Source organism: Tamandua tetradactyla, chromosome 3, assembly GCF_023851605.1.
Source record: "Tamandua tetradactyla isolate mTamTet1 chromosome 3, mTamTet1.pri, whole genome shotgun sequence".
Taxonomy (NCBI): domain Eukaryota; kingdom Metazoa; phylum Chordata; class Mammalia; order Pilosa; family Myrmecophagidae; genus Tamandua; species Tamandua tetradactyla.
Genome location: NC_135329.1, coordinates 53,600,067 through 53,612,589, shown reverse-complemented (window position 1 = coordinate 53,612,589; position 12,523 = coordinate 53,600,067). Strand labels below are relative to the sequence as shown.

At 38.2% G+C, this 12,523-nt stretch overlaps 2 long non-coding RNA genes across 2 annotated transcripts in view; one reads left to right on the top strand and one right to left on the bottom strand.

Annotated features, from left to right (window-relative positions):
* Positions 1 to 12,523, top strand: part of LOC143677295 (uncharacterized) — a 177,013-nt gene that overhangs the window by 148,853 nt on the left and 15,637 nt on the right. The window lies entirely within an intron of this gene.
* The window catches only part of LOC143677294 (uncharacterized), an 89,170-nt gene continuing 85,488 nt past the window's right edge, over positions 8,842 to 12,523 (bottom strand). The window contains exon 4 of the long non-coding RNA XR_013172496.1: positions 8,842 to 12,080. This is a non-coding gene — a long non-coding RNA (uncharacterized LOC143677294). The remainder of the gene's footprint in view (positions 12,081 to 12,523) is intronic.

The following is a 12,523-nucleotide window of genomic DNA, read 5'->3' as shown; positions in this document are numbered from 1 at the left end:
TCCTAGGATTCTGGAAAGGTTAGAAAAATATGACTCTCTCTCTTCAGATGTTTTACAAATGTTTCTTAATCCAGAAGACTTTAGCTGTGTGGTTGGGCAGAGATGCATTTTTCTGTCACAGAGATTTAACTTTGAGAATGTAATTTCTGCTACAGCTGTATAATTTGTGTGTTCTCTAGGAACGGTATTATTAATCGTTTACCACATAATTCACACTAACTTCTAATTAATTGAATTTCAGATTAAAAAATTTAGAACAATTTTTAAAATTTAACTTGTGCCCTGTGTATTTTCCTAAGGAAACAGTTATTGATTTCTTAGACACGATGATTAAATGCTCAGGAAGTTTGTTTTAGCACCTTCTTTTTAAAGCTGCATATAAAGAAGCTATAGTTTCTTTCCTAAATATCAGAAAGCTGCAAATTTGAAAACTCTCTCCTTGAGTTTCTTCTCCCCTGTAGTTTGATTTTTTTTTTTTTGGTAACAGTTTTATTGAGATATAATTCACATATCACACAGTTTTCCCATTTAAAGTAGAGTTGAATGGTTTTTAGTATATGCGCAAAGTTGCACAACCATCACTAAAATCAATATTAGAAGATTTTCATTGCTCCAAAAAGAAACTTAAGTCTTTTAGCTAACATTTCCCCTGTGCCACTTCTCTCATCTCCTCCAACTCTAGTCAATCACTAATTTAATTCCTGTCTGTATAGATTAGCCTCTTCTGAACAGTTCATAAAATAGGAAACATAGAATATGCACTTCGTGACAGGCTTCTTTCATTTTGTAAAATGTTTTCAAGTTTCATCTGTGTTGCAGCATGTATCATTACTTCATTCTCTTTTTTAGGACCAAATCATATTCCATTGCATGGATATACCTCATTTTGCTTATCCATTCATTAGTCGCTAGACATATGGGTTGTTTCACCTTTTGACTGTTATAACGCAAAGTCGCTATGAACATTCGTATGCAAGTTTTGTGTGGCCATATTTTCATTACTTTTGGGAATATATTGTCAAGAGTGGAATCGCTAGGTTGTGGTAACATTTGAAGAATCACCAGACTATTTTCCAAAGTGGCTGTCCATTTTACATTCCCACCAGCAGTGTACAATGATTTTGGTTTTCCCACATCCTCACCAACTTTTATTATTACCTTGCTCTTTGATTCTAGGCAACCTAAGTGGATGTGATTGGTGTCTTATAATTTTGAGTCACATTTCCCTGATGACTAATGATGCTGAACATTTTCTCATGTGCCCATTATCCATTTCCATGTCTTCTTTAGAGAAATCTAATGGCTTTTAAGCTTGTGTTATTGGAATGCATATCATAGTCTCATCTGTCTTCTGTTCTATGGTGACCTTCCAGGTAGGGCAATTTGCAAATAATTTCAAGTTGAGATTTTGAGAAACACAACATAGTATAGTTGAGGACACATCATCAGGCTTTCTGTTTTAATACTCCTTCCTTTTTTAAAAATAATTATTTATAACTGCTTTTATGAGGATGCATAATTTGTCACTATATATACACTATGCAACATGATACAATGTGGTTTTCAACTTTAATGTCTTTACTTTCATATGCTTGATTAAGATAATTTTGGTTTTCATAATATTATCTTAATATGCAATGAAATACTGCTGGTTCACATATCAGCTTTAAATATAAAGACCCTAGTTTATCTTAGAAATACTAGCAATCAAATTAGAGAGTTAAGCCAAAAAAAATGATCAAGATTATGTTTCTTCTGCTTCAGGGGCCACTGCTGAATTGTAAGGAGCAACATTTCTCTTCTTTCTCTTTGGATCTCCCACCGAGCAGCCACTGCCAATTTGCCATGTGGTTTTCATATAGTGAGAGTTCATGGCAGTGCATCAGACAGTGTTCTCATCTCTTCAGATTTATCTATTCTAAAAGCATGCCATTAGTCATGCCTTAAAGGCCTTTTCTAAGAGTGAAGCTTCTAGCATGGCTCTTACTCCTGATTTGGTTCATATCTGGGATGTGTAAGTAAATTAGCTACGGATCCTGGACTAATTCTCTATTTCTTAAAAACCTCTTTGGTGTGGGGATAAGAAAATCAATAAGGCGTATTCAGAAGCTCAGCAAACGAGACAGGATGCACACAAGTTGCTAATCCGTCTCATGAGGTTGCTGATAAAGGAGGGCATGAAGGGCTGTGGGAGCACAGAGGGTGGCACCTGAGAGCATTCTCCCAGTGGTGTCAGAGCCGAGACTTCAGGGAGCGGTGACAACTGAGCTTACAATAATGAGTAGGTATTATCCAGGCAGAAGCATAAGCAAGGTCATTCGAGGTGACGGGCCAGAGTGATGAAGACCCAGAGGGACGAAAGAGCAAATAGTCTGCTAGGGCTAGAAGGAAACATCACATCGGGAGGCAGCATGATGGAGTTGGGCTGCAGAAGCCAACAGGCAAATGCCATTCTTGGTTGCATTGTAGCTCATTTTATTTTTTCCCATTGACCTTTGTTTTACTCTTTGGAACAGCAAAGAAGGAATTGAATTATTCCTTCCTTTGAGGATTTTTTTCATATACTTTATGCTGGCTCTAATATCCTTCCCAAGTCTTCTATTTTCCAGGCTAAACGTTCCCCATTCCTTCATCCCCCCTCCCCATATTGGATGTCCAGTCCCTTCACCATCATGATTTTCTCTATTGGCTATATAGAAACTTGTAAATGTTCTTCTTAAAATGTGGCTGCCAACCCCGGATCTAGCATTCCATATGTGACTGGCACAGTGTGATGTGGCGGGCCTTTCCTTCCTCTGCATGAATTCTCAGTGTTGGCATCCAATCATATCTGTTCAGGTGAGCTCTTTTCAGACTTCTGGGCCTGCTTCTCTACTGCTCAAATTCTTTCATCCTCATGCATGTTACTCAAAGTACAGAACTGGATATATATATATATATATATATATATAATTTTCATCTGGTTAATTTTGACCCATTATTCTCAGTGTGCCAGAACCTTTTAAAATCCTGAATTGAATGATCTGATAATGTTTTGGTTATGTCCCCAGTGCCATCTGAAGATTTCATAGACATGCCTGCTTTGTCCCTATCCATATCTTTGATAAAAATATTGATTGCAACTGGGTTCAGTACAGCTACCAGCAGCCCCTGCTGTGTTGAGAACTAGTGTCAGTGCTTCAAGATTTAAATGACAGTGAACCATGTTTGTGAAACTGACTGCAGTTTAGATTGTGATGTTCACTAGTGGGTAAAATGCAACCCCAGAGCACCGTTTCTTAGTTAAATCAGTGGATTCCCTCTGTTGGAATAAACTGAGATGCATATTTAAATGCAAATTACTGGGCCTCATTTCAGGCTTACTATATAAGACGAAAGGGTTGGGATGCCTGCATATGCATTTTAAGAGGTGATTCTCCTGACTATTTGAGTTCAAATGCACGGAGTAGTTACTCTCTCCTTTGCATAAATAATGAGCAGTGATCTAGGATATGACATTTGCATCTGAATGTCATATAGTGAGCTTTGTCCATATTTATCAGCAAATATGTTTAAAACGATGCATTGATGAAATGATGGCAGTAGGGCTGTGATGCATTTTATAAAAAACGAAGCACAAAGAAAAAACACCTTAATCTATGACCTGCCCCACCTCACCCCCCTGCCACGCGATACAGACTTTAGCCTGGGCCAAGGAGCACCTCAGCCTTCTACTAGAGGTGACAGCATTATCCAGACTTACTGCAGTGTTAGTCACGGCTATATTGGGAGAGTGACTGCTCTGCATTGGCTGCATCAAGTGGCTGATCTCATCCTTTGAGTGGCTCCACCTGAAACCCTGTCAGTTTCTCAAGCCTTGAGACTCAGTGGGACTGACTCGCAGCTCTTTCCACACACCCTGCAGCTCTAAATTCATACCAGGGTACAGTGTGGGTTTGGCAACACGCTAGGGAAGAGTCTCCTGAAACACATATTTACTGATTCACAACACTTTGGGCTCCCACTCTATATTTACCCGTTGAACATGGTTGCCAAACTTCCACCTATTCTCACGTGACTCTGACGCCACGGAGGATTTAAAGAGCACTATTTTTAAAACTAGTCGTGAATGTCACATTTTCCCTTGGCTTAGAAGATTCCAGTTATCTGTTTGCTAGACATCCCTCTGTTCTCTGCAACTTTATTCAATGCCACAGGATTTCTCTTTCCTTTAAGAGTCAGTGCAAATGTTTGCTTGGCGTGTCTGTAGGGAGGTCTTACTCTTTAGGGTCTCCCTTTTTTGGGACCTACAAGAGTGCTTGGAGGTCATTCTAGATCTTTCCATCTTCTGACTGCTCCTACCCCATCATTATTTGTCACTCAACTTTTCTATATTGCGATCTCTTTTTAAAATAGGTCCAAAGTCTTTCTTTTGCCCCTAATTTAGAAAGCTAATACCTCTCAACTACTACCATTCTTTATGGATTATAAAATCAACAAGGAAAATGTCCTAAAAGAGAAACACATCTTCTGGTCACTGTTAACTATTTACTAACCATAGAAATGTAGAAAAATCAATGACAATTCTACTACCCTAACATGACTAAATTTTGGTTTCATTTAATTAAATCTTCCTAGTACACACATTTTCACATGTGACATCATATATTATTACATTTTTGCATCCTTCTTGTTTCACTTAGCATTATAAACTGTCTGCTTATATGAATAAAAATTACTATATGGATGGTTCACAGTTATTTAGTAATTATTTGATTGTTGATAATTTATGCTGTTTATTATATATAATACTGTGACAGATATCTTTGAGGTCAAGTTACCTTTATATCTCTCTTGGGCAATTTTAAAGTTAAAGAAATATAACAATTGTTATAACACTAGGTTCTTTTTTTTATGATTCTTAATATATATTGCCAAATTGATTTTTAAAAGCGTTGAGTCCATTACTACGCCAATGCATTTGTGTGAAAGTATTTGCACAAACTCTTTAAATGTCTCTGATGGCATGGGTTATCTTCGGAAAAGTATAGCTATACATTTTAAGGGAAAAATCCATTCTATATTAGTAGAAAGGTGAGAGTATTTTCATAGGTGAAGCAGATGACAGGACAGGTTCCATGGGTTTTTGAATTATCATCAAATCCTTGGTCCTTTGGGTGTAAAATGGTGAACTTCCAAAAGAGTGAGGAACACAGGTATGCTTGTTTGAATCTGTTATGTATCTCAGAACAGCTTATATTCTTTTAATCCAATCTTGGGGCAGATCTGTTATTGGGTGGGACCTTTTGATTAGGTTGTTTCCATGGATATGTAACCCAGCCGATTCAAGGCAGGTTTTAATGTACTTACTGGAGTACTTTATGAAAGGACACAGAGAGCTTGGAGTGCAGAAATGTCTGGAGACATTAAGAAAGTAAACACCCCAGAAGTAACCAGAAGGACCCACAAAATCTGAGAGAGCCATTTTGAAAACAACCCAGGAGGGAAGGGCCAGCAGACATGGCTATGTGCCGTCTCATGTGACAGAAAGTAACCAGTAGCCTTTCTTCAGTGAAGGTATTCAGTGATGGACATTTTTTGGCCTTAGAACTGGAAATTTGTAACCTAATAAATCCTCTTTGAAAAAGCCAACCCATTTCTGGTAAATTGCATTGTGGTAGCTTTAGCAAACCAAAGCAGAGGGCAATAAATTAAAAGGCTATTACATAGACCTTTTGCTTTTCTTCTGACTTTTCAAGCATTATCTGAGTCATTTTCACAGATTCCTTGAAGAATAAGTAAAAAAGCCAAATGTTATAGAACTTAATACTTCATGTGTGTTACCTGGGAACCAGTTTATATAGAGTAATCCCTAAAGATTCTGAATAGAGATGATAAGCCAAAAAGTTTGCTACTTGGAGTAAATTATTATGGTTTAAAGTTATAATTACTGCCATTCAGGAAACTCAGATATTTTTCTTAAACTGTCAAATTGTAAATGAACTCCAAATAGGGAAAAATTGAAAAAAAAAGAGAGAACTGGGAGCTTTACAACGGACTATCAAAAAAGTTGTTATTCAATAATAACTACCACTATTGTCCGTACAAAATCATTTCATACTGCAGACTTTCACCTGCCAGGACTGAGAAAAAGAATAGACTTAGGGTTAATAAGTCTACGTTAAAATTCTGGTTTTGCTAATGTTTATAAGCTCCTTGACAATTTCCTTCAACTTTCTTGTACTTGATCTTCCTTATTTGTCAAAAGTGGAACAATTTTTATGAGGTGACATTTTTATACATGCAACTGTAACATGCACTATAATAGATAATATTATTATTTTTTGAATAATGTAGTCATCGTTATTCAACAGATGTTTATTATTTCCCATTTTCTTCTCTTTACTGCCGTCAAGTACGTGATACATATTCTTTTGCCTTCATTGTTGTTTTCAAAATGTGGTTTCTATTTTCCAGAATTGTACTTCAATACAAAGTAATCTCTTGGTCTTCTAAACTGCTAATCTTATGGCTTGGACACTTTATTCATTTGCTTTTATTTTGAATTTCCGAGCATAAACAAGTCACTCTCACAGATTCCCTGGAAGAATGTTTTTGTGCTGTGGTAATGTTTTTATTATTCTTTTTTGTGTCTTCTCAATGAGATCATAATGGCCTCGTAAGGGCAGGGAAAATATCTTTGTTTTCTTCTCAGATCTTAGCACAATTTCTGAAATGTGGCAGATCCTTGGAAAGGACTTGTAGATTAGATGTTTAATATTCAGTAAAATCCTATACATATTTATTTAGTGCTTACTCTACTAGGTGATAGAAATACAGTCATGAATAAGACTGATGAAATATCTACTCTCTTGGAACTCACACTCAGTGCAGCTCTAGCATTTTTATTTAGGAATGACTTAGAGAAAGAAAAATGAAATGTGGACAGAAACTCAAGGCACTGGAGATTTTTCTTGAGTCTGAGTTTGCATAGCAGAGCACTTAATATAAGATTGAGAAATTATCAATTATCCACATCAAACAAAAAGGAGGTCTGATGGAAATTATGAGTTTACTAATACCCATTTTATATCCTTTCAACTCTCCTATACCCCCACATCCTCAGGTCCATTGACTCTGCCATTGTCCCAGAATGACGGGGAAGGCAGACCTTCTGCCAGAAAACTATAATGGTGTGATAAGTGCTACATTATGGAAAGTATAGGACCTTACAGAAACTCATAGGTGGACCTAATCTAGGGAGGGCTTCTCATAGGTGGTGACATATCAGCTGAGTTATAACGTATGCAGATTATGTAGGATTCAATTGAGTGAAGAAGGAGCGTGGGTGTTTGGCAATGAAAGAGTAGTATAGAGTGTTTTGCAGTGAAAGAGGAGAATAAGCCTGGAGCTTCCCAGAACAAGGACTATTTGAAAAACTGAAAGTGATTTAATGTGATTGGAGATTATAGGAGGTATGTCAGTAAGGATTCTCCAGAGAAAGAGTTAATGAGATATATGCATCCAATTATTAAGAGATTTACCTTAAGGAATTGGTTCCTGTGATTATAGGGACTGGCAAGTCTGAAATTCATAGGGTAGGCCAGCAGAATGAAAACTGAGGAAAGAACTAGTATTTTAGTATATATGGTAGAAGCACCAAAGCTTGATTAGGTTGAAACATTAGAGAATTGGAGGAGTTTAAGGATTATATTTTGGTTCTGATTCGGGTGATCATGATGGAAATTATTCTATTCACTGAGGGAGGGAACACAAATAATTGAATTGTATGAGAAAGATCATTGGTTTAGGACATTTTGAATTTTAGGGGTCTATGGGCCATCCAAGAAGAGAGATACAACTAGGAAGCTATATGTTCAAGTCTGAAACTCTGGAGCTCACCTCTGAATTGATGATAAAGATTTTGTAGGCATGAGCACCTAGGAAATATTTAAGCCAAGGGAGTAGATGAAGATGCCTTGAAGAAATAGAGGAAGTGGAAAGAAACACATGATTATGGTATTTATACTTTAATTAATAATCAAACATGGACTTGATCATAAAGAGCATGTTACTTTGTCACTCATTTTCACATACTAACTCCTTCGCCCAACATTTATTTATTCATTCATGTATTCATATTTTCTTTCTTTATATATTCATGCATCCAATGATCATTTGTTGAACCAGGCACCTTGTTAAACCTTGAGGATTCACAAATTGAGAGAAAGTTTCTGTTCTAAAAAGGGAATGGATCTAGTTTAATGGAGAAGGCAGCCAAAATGATCAATAATGACAACATGGGGTGATAAAAGATTTGATGTAAGGAATTATTTGAATCCAGGTTCCTAACCTACTATGAAAATTCTATCAGAAAGAGGTGAGACTTGAATGGACAGGTGAGCTAGTGGCCCAAAGAAGGGGGACAAGGAGGTGGGGTGTGTCAGGCCACAGGAACTGTCCAACCAATTCCCTGATACGTGAAATAGCAGGAACCCTTGAGAAATTCCAAACTGGTTAATGTGACCATTGGTCTGTAGTCAAGTGTCAGCCAAAGAATACTTGTTGGTATATGGCAAGAGCTGAGATCAAAAGTGTCACTAGGAGCCTTATGATGAAGAAGGTTGTAGGCCATAATAAACAGTTTAAACAACTCTTGAAAGTGGTAGGGAATCATTGAAAAATTTTAATCAGGGGTAAGACATGATTAGATAAATAGTTGAAAATGATCAATCACTCAGTGTGCATGACAAGGTGGAGGGGCAAGAGAATGTATGCAAAAAGGGTATTAAGAAGTGGTACAGTAAGACTGGTTAGAAATGATGATGACTGTCTGACCTAAGACAATAACATAGTGTTGGACAAGAGTGATACAGTTTGAGAGACGTCAAGGAGTCAGAATTGGCAAAACTTGGGGGTAAACTGATTATAGATGCTGAAGGAGAAGAAAGTAAGAATCAAAGATGGTGATCAGGTGTGGATGTTTGATTTGGATCAGCAGGTGGATGGTGAAGCTGTTCACAGTCAGGTCATAGGAGGAAGAGTAGGTGTGTGTTGGTGGTAGACATTTCTCTCTGTTTTGGAGGCAGAGCAGTCCTTCAAATAGATGAAAGTTCAGCTTTGTGAATGATTTTATTCCTGACCATCATAATTGTACTGCCTTTAGAATAAAAGGGGTTAGATCTACATGGATCAGCTAATCTATAGGGTCTTATTGAGCATCTGTTATGTATGTTGTTATATTCTTATTACCGAATAAGAGAGGAAGGCACCCTTTCTCAAAACTGACAACAGTTTAGTAATAGGACTTTCTCCTCTAGAACAAATAGAACAATACGAGATATTTTTCTATGAAGTTTTGAATTGTGTGACACATTCCTTAAAAACATTAAGAGCTTAGAAGAGATAGAGATCAGAATAACAGACAGGAGTCAACAATGATGTCTTGAGGAGGATGCAGGACTTGAGCTGAGTTTGGAAGGGCATGGGTTCTGAATCCAGGGTCTAATGAATAACAGTGGTGAAACCAGCTGGCAGAACCAGATATAGGCTCCGAGCATCTGCACCTCTTCCCAAACTATCATGCTGGTTTAGATTTTGGATTTGAGACTAGGAGATTATCAAAAATATATTGGCTATTTTTTATAGCATGTCCATCATCAAACGCCTTCTTGGTCTCATCCTTTACTCCTTAAATATTTTGATGGTGTCCTTTGATGGTGCTTGAAGATTTTCTGGCCCCTGAGACAGTGGGTACAGGAGACATCTTCCTCTTTGTCCAGGCCATGCTAGGCCTTCAAGTCAAAAGGAATTCCGTGGATCAACTATGGTCATCAGGCTGTGCTTCATACCAGGCCCAAACTAAGCCAGACCAACAACCTCCCTTTGCTGAGAAACAATAACCCACAAAACCACAAGTGGGAGCTACATTAGTGATTAGAATGTCCCAATAACTGAACTGCTGTGCATATGGCCTTTTTGTCTGAGTTGATTTATGTTAATGTCTCCACCGGTACCTGGGAAAAACTATCTCTACATTCTATGTCTGAGTTCCATTTCTTTCATTAACAGGGAAGCTAACTATGTTGCAAAGGAAGCACAGAAGCTCACTGACCCCACAGCTACAACAGCTTGGGGCAGTGTGAGCTTGTCAAAGAAGGTGTGAAAGCTGTTTACCAGAGAAATTCAGTGAAGTCCCAGCCCTTCTGTCATAGATCATATTACTAATAACAAATATTCCTAGCTCAATGATCTGGTTTCATATCAGCCTTTAGTCCTTTGATTTTAGCTACTCATTAAGACCCCCTTCTTTGGTGAATGAGACTTAGTTTTTGCTTGGGGATTCGGTTCTCTGTTCTTCTCCTTCATTACTCCCACTTGCTTTGCTATCAATGTCCTTTCTCCAATCCCAGTGCCCCAGAATCCAACCAAGTGGGCCAGATCATCAGTGTCAAATCAGATTAGTCCATTCGAGACTGTCTGATTTGAGGGAATGATGCTAAATGTTCTAACTTTCCCTTTGTAAAGATGAGTTAGATGCTTTGATGTAACTTCCAAAAGAAAAGCAACGCAGCAGCTGAATCTGGCATACCCCATCCACCCAGCTGATACTTAATTAGGACTGGCCGAATGTCATGGTCTGGGTCTTGGGCAGAGTGGTTAAAGGTACATTCTTCTCTAGCAAATCTGCTTCTGGGGAGTTTTCAGACCCAGCCACCCACAGGTAGGAAGAGAGTGGCAGCAGGGATGTAATTTCTATTCTGCCTTAAGGTCTAAGTTATTGCACTGGGGCAAAAGAGCTGGCTATGAGATTTTGGAATGCTTTTGGCAAGAGCTGGCTTCTAACAAGTGAAGGGCATTATATATTCTTCTTTCCTCTGACCGCAGTGCTGGGAGTGTGTGGCGCATTCTGAAAAGCCTTACAATTATTTTCTAAGCAGAGATGAGTCTCTTGGCTATTCTCAGGCTTAACATGCATGAACAATGTTTGCTCAAGACTTGTCTTTTCAAAGGAAATGTAGGTTATTTACTGGCCAGCCTTTTTGCATTGCCTATTTGCTTGGATACCTGTTACCACCAGTCCTAGGTATTTCTCCTATCTAATAGATGGGGAAATATTGCCAGGGAGAAGGGAAATAAGAGCTTGTGGTCTCATGATAGCATTGATATTTAACACCCCTACCCCGATGTACTGTAATGCTACAACTCACCATGAATTGTATACCAATAAGGGCTAGGAGAATGAGTTTTTCATAAAGGTATAAAAGGATCCAGAAAGGAGAGTTATCTAGAGGTTTGGCAGACTGTAGAAAGGTTGTAATTCCCAGATATCTACACTTTTTCATCCCTACAAGTAATAAAGAGTAAAGTGAGTGAAAGATTCTGACATCCATCTTAGCCTTTCCAAAGTGGTAGCAAAGAAAGGACATGACTTGATTCAGATGATGTATGTGAGGGGATGGATGAGCTGGGGTGGAGGGTGTGGGTAAGGGCAGCTGACCTTCACCTATTATCAGTTACACGAAATTTCTAACCTTCAGATTCCTCAAAGGCAAAAGATACACCCAGTGGAGTTGTGGTTATAAAATGGGATGGGGTCATGAAAAAATGCAAATGCATAGTTGATGCTTAATCAACATTTGTTCTCATCCACAGTTATGCCTTTGACTGAGGAAAATCATCTTTGACTGATGGCATTTCTACAACCCCATTCTTGAGTGAGAAGCTACAAATAACTAGAATAATTATCCAGGAAGAAGGCAGTACAGTGCGGTGGTTTAGGGGTTAAGCCAACCCAAGTTCAAAGCTAGTTCTGCCGTGAGCCAGCTGCGTACCTTGGCTTCGTAGTTAATATTTCTGAGCCTCTGATGTAAAATGAGGGAAACAATAATGTCCATTTCAGGGCAGTTGTGAAGATGGAGTGTGATGCTGTAGTTCTTGAGACATGCGACTTGATAAATGATCAAAGAATCACCGTCATTTTCACATCACATGTTGCAAACCTAATCAGTTTGTAATTAATTTCTGGATGAAATGTACTATTAATCTGTAGTGCACTTATGTTAGACTAGGAAATTGAAGACTGACCTGGCCATTGATCTCTAAAAGCAAAAAAAGAAAAAGCATTAGACTCAGATGCTATTGTTCTATCCTAGGCAGAGTAGAATTTAAGCAAATCACCTTGGAGGATGTGTACCTCTATTTTTACCACTTGGCATTTATTTTATTCTTTTTCTTCCTATCCCTCAGATTTCTTTGTGCTTTGTCCTTACAGGGACGGGGATCTGGAAAGCATGCATCGGGCAGTATGCATCAGGGTGAGGATGTGGGGAAGGGCAGCCGATCTTCACCTATTATCAGTTGCATGCTATTTCTAACCTTCAGATTCCTCAAAAGCAAAATTGAGAAAACAGGATATACCCCGTGGAGTTGTGATTATAAAATGGGATGAGGCCATGAAAAAATGCAAACACATAGTTTGCTTAATCAATATTTGTTCTCACCCACAGTTATGCCTTTGACTGAGGAAAATCATCTTTAACTG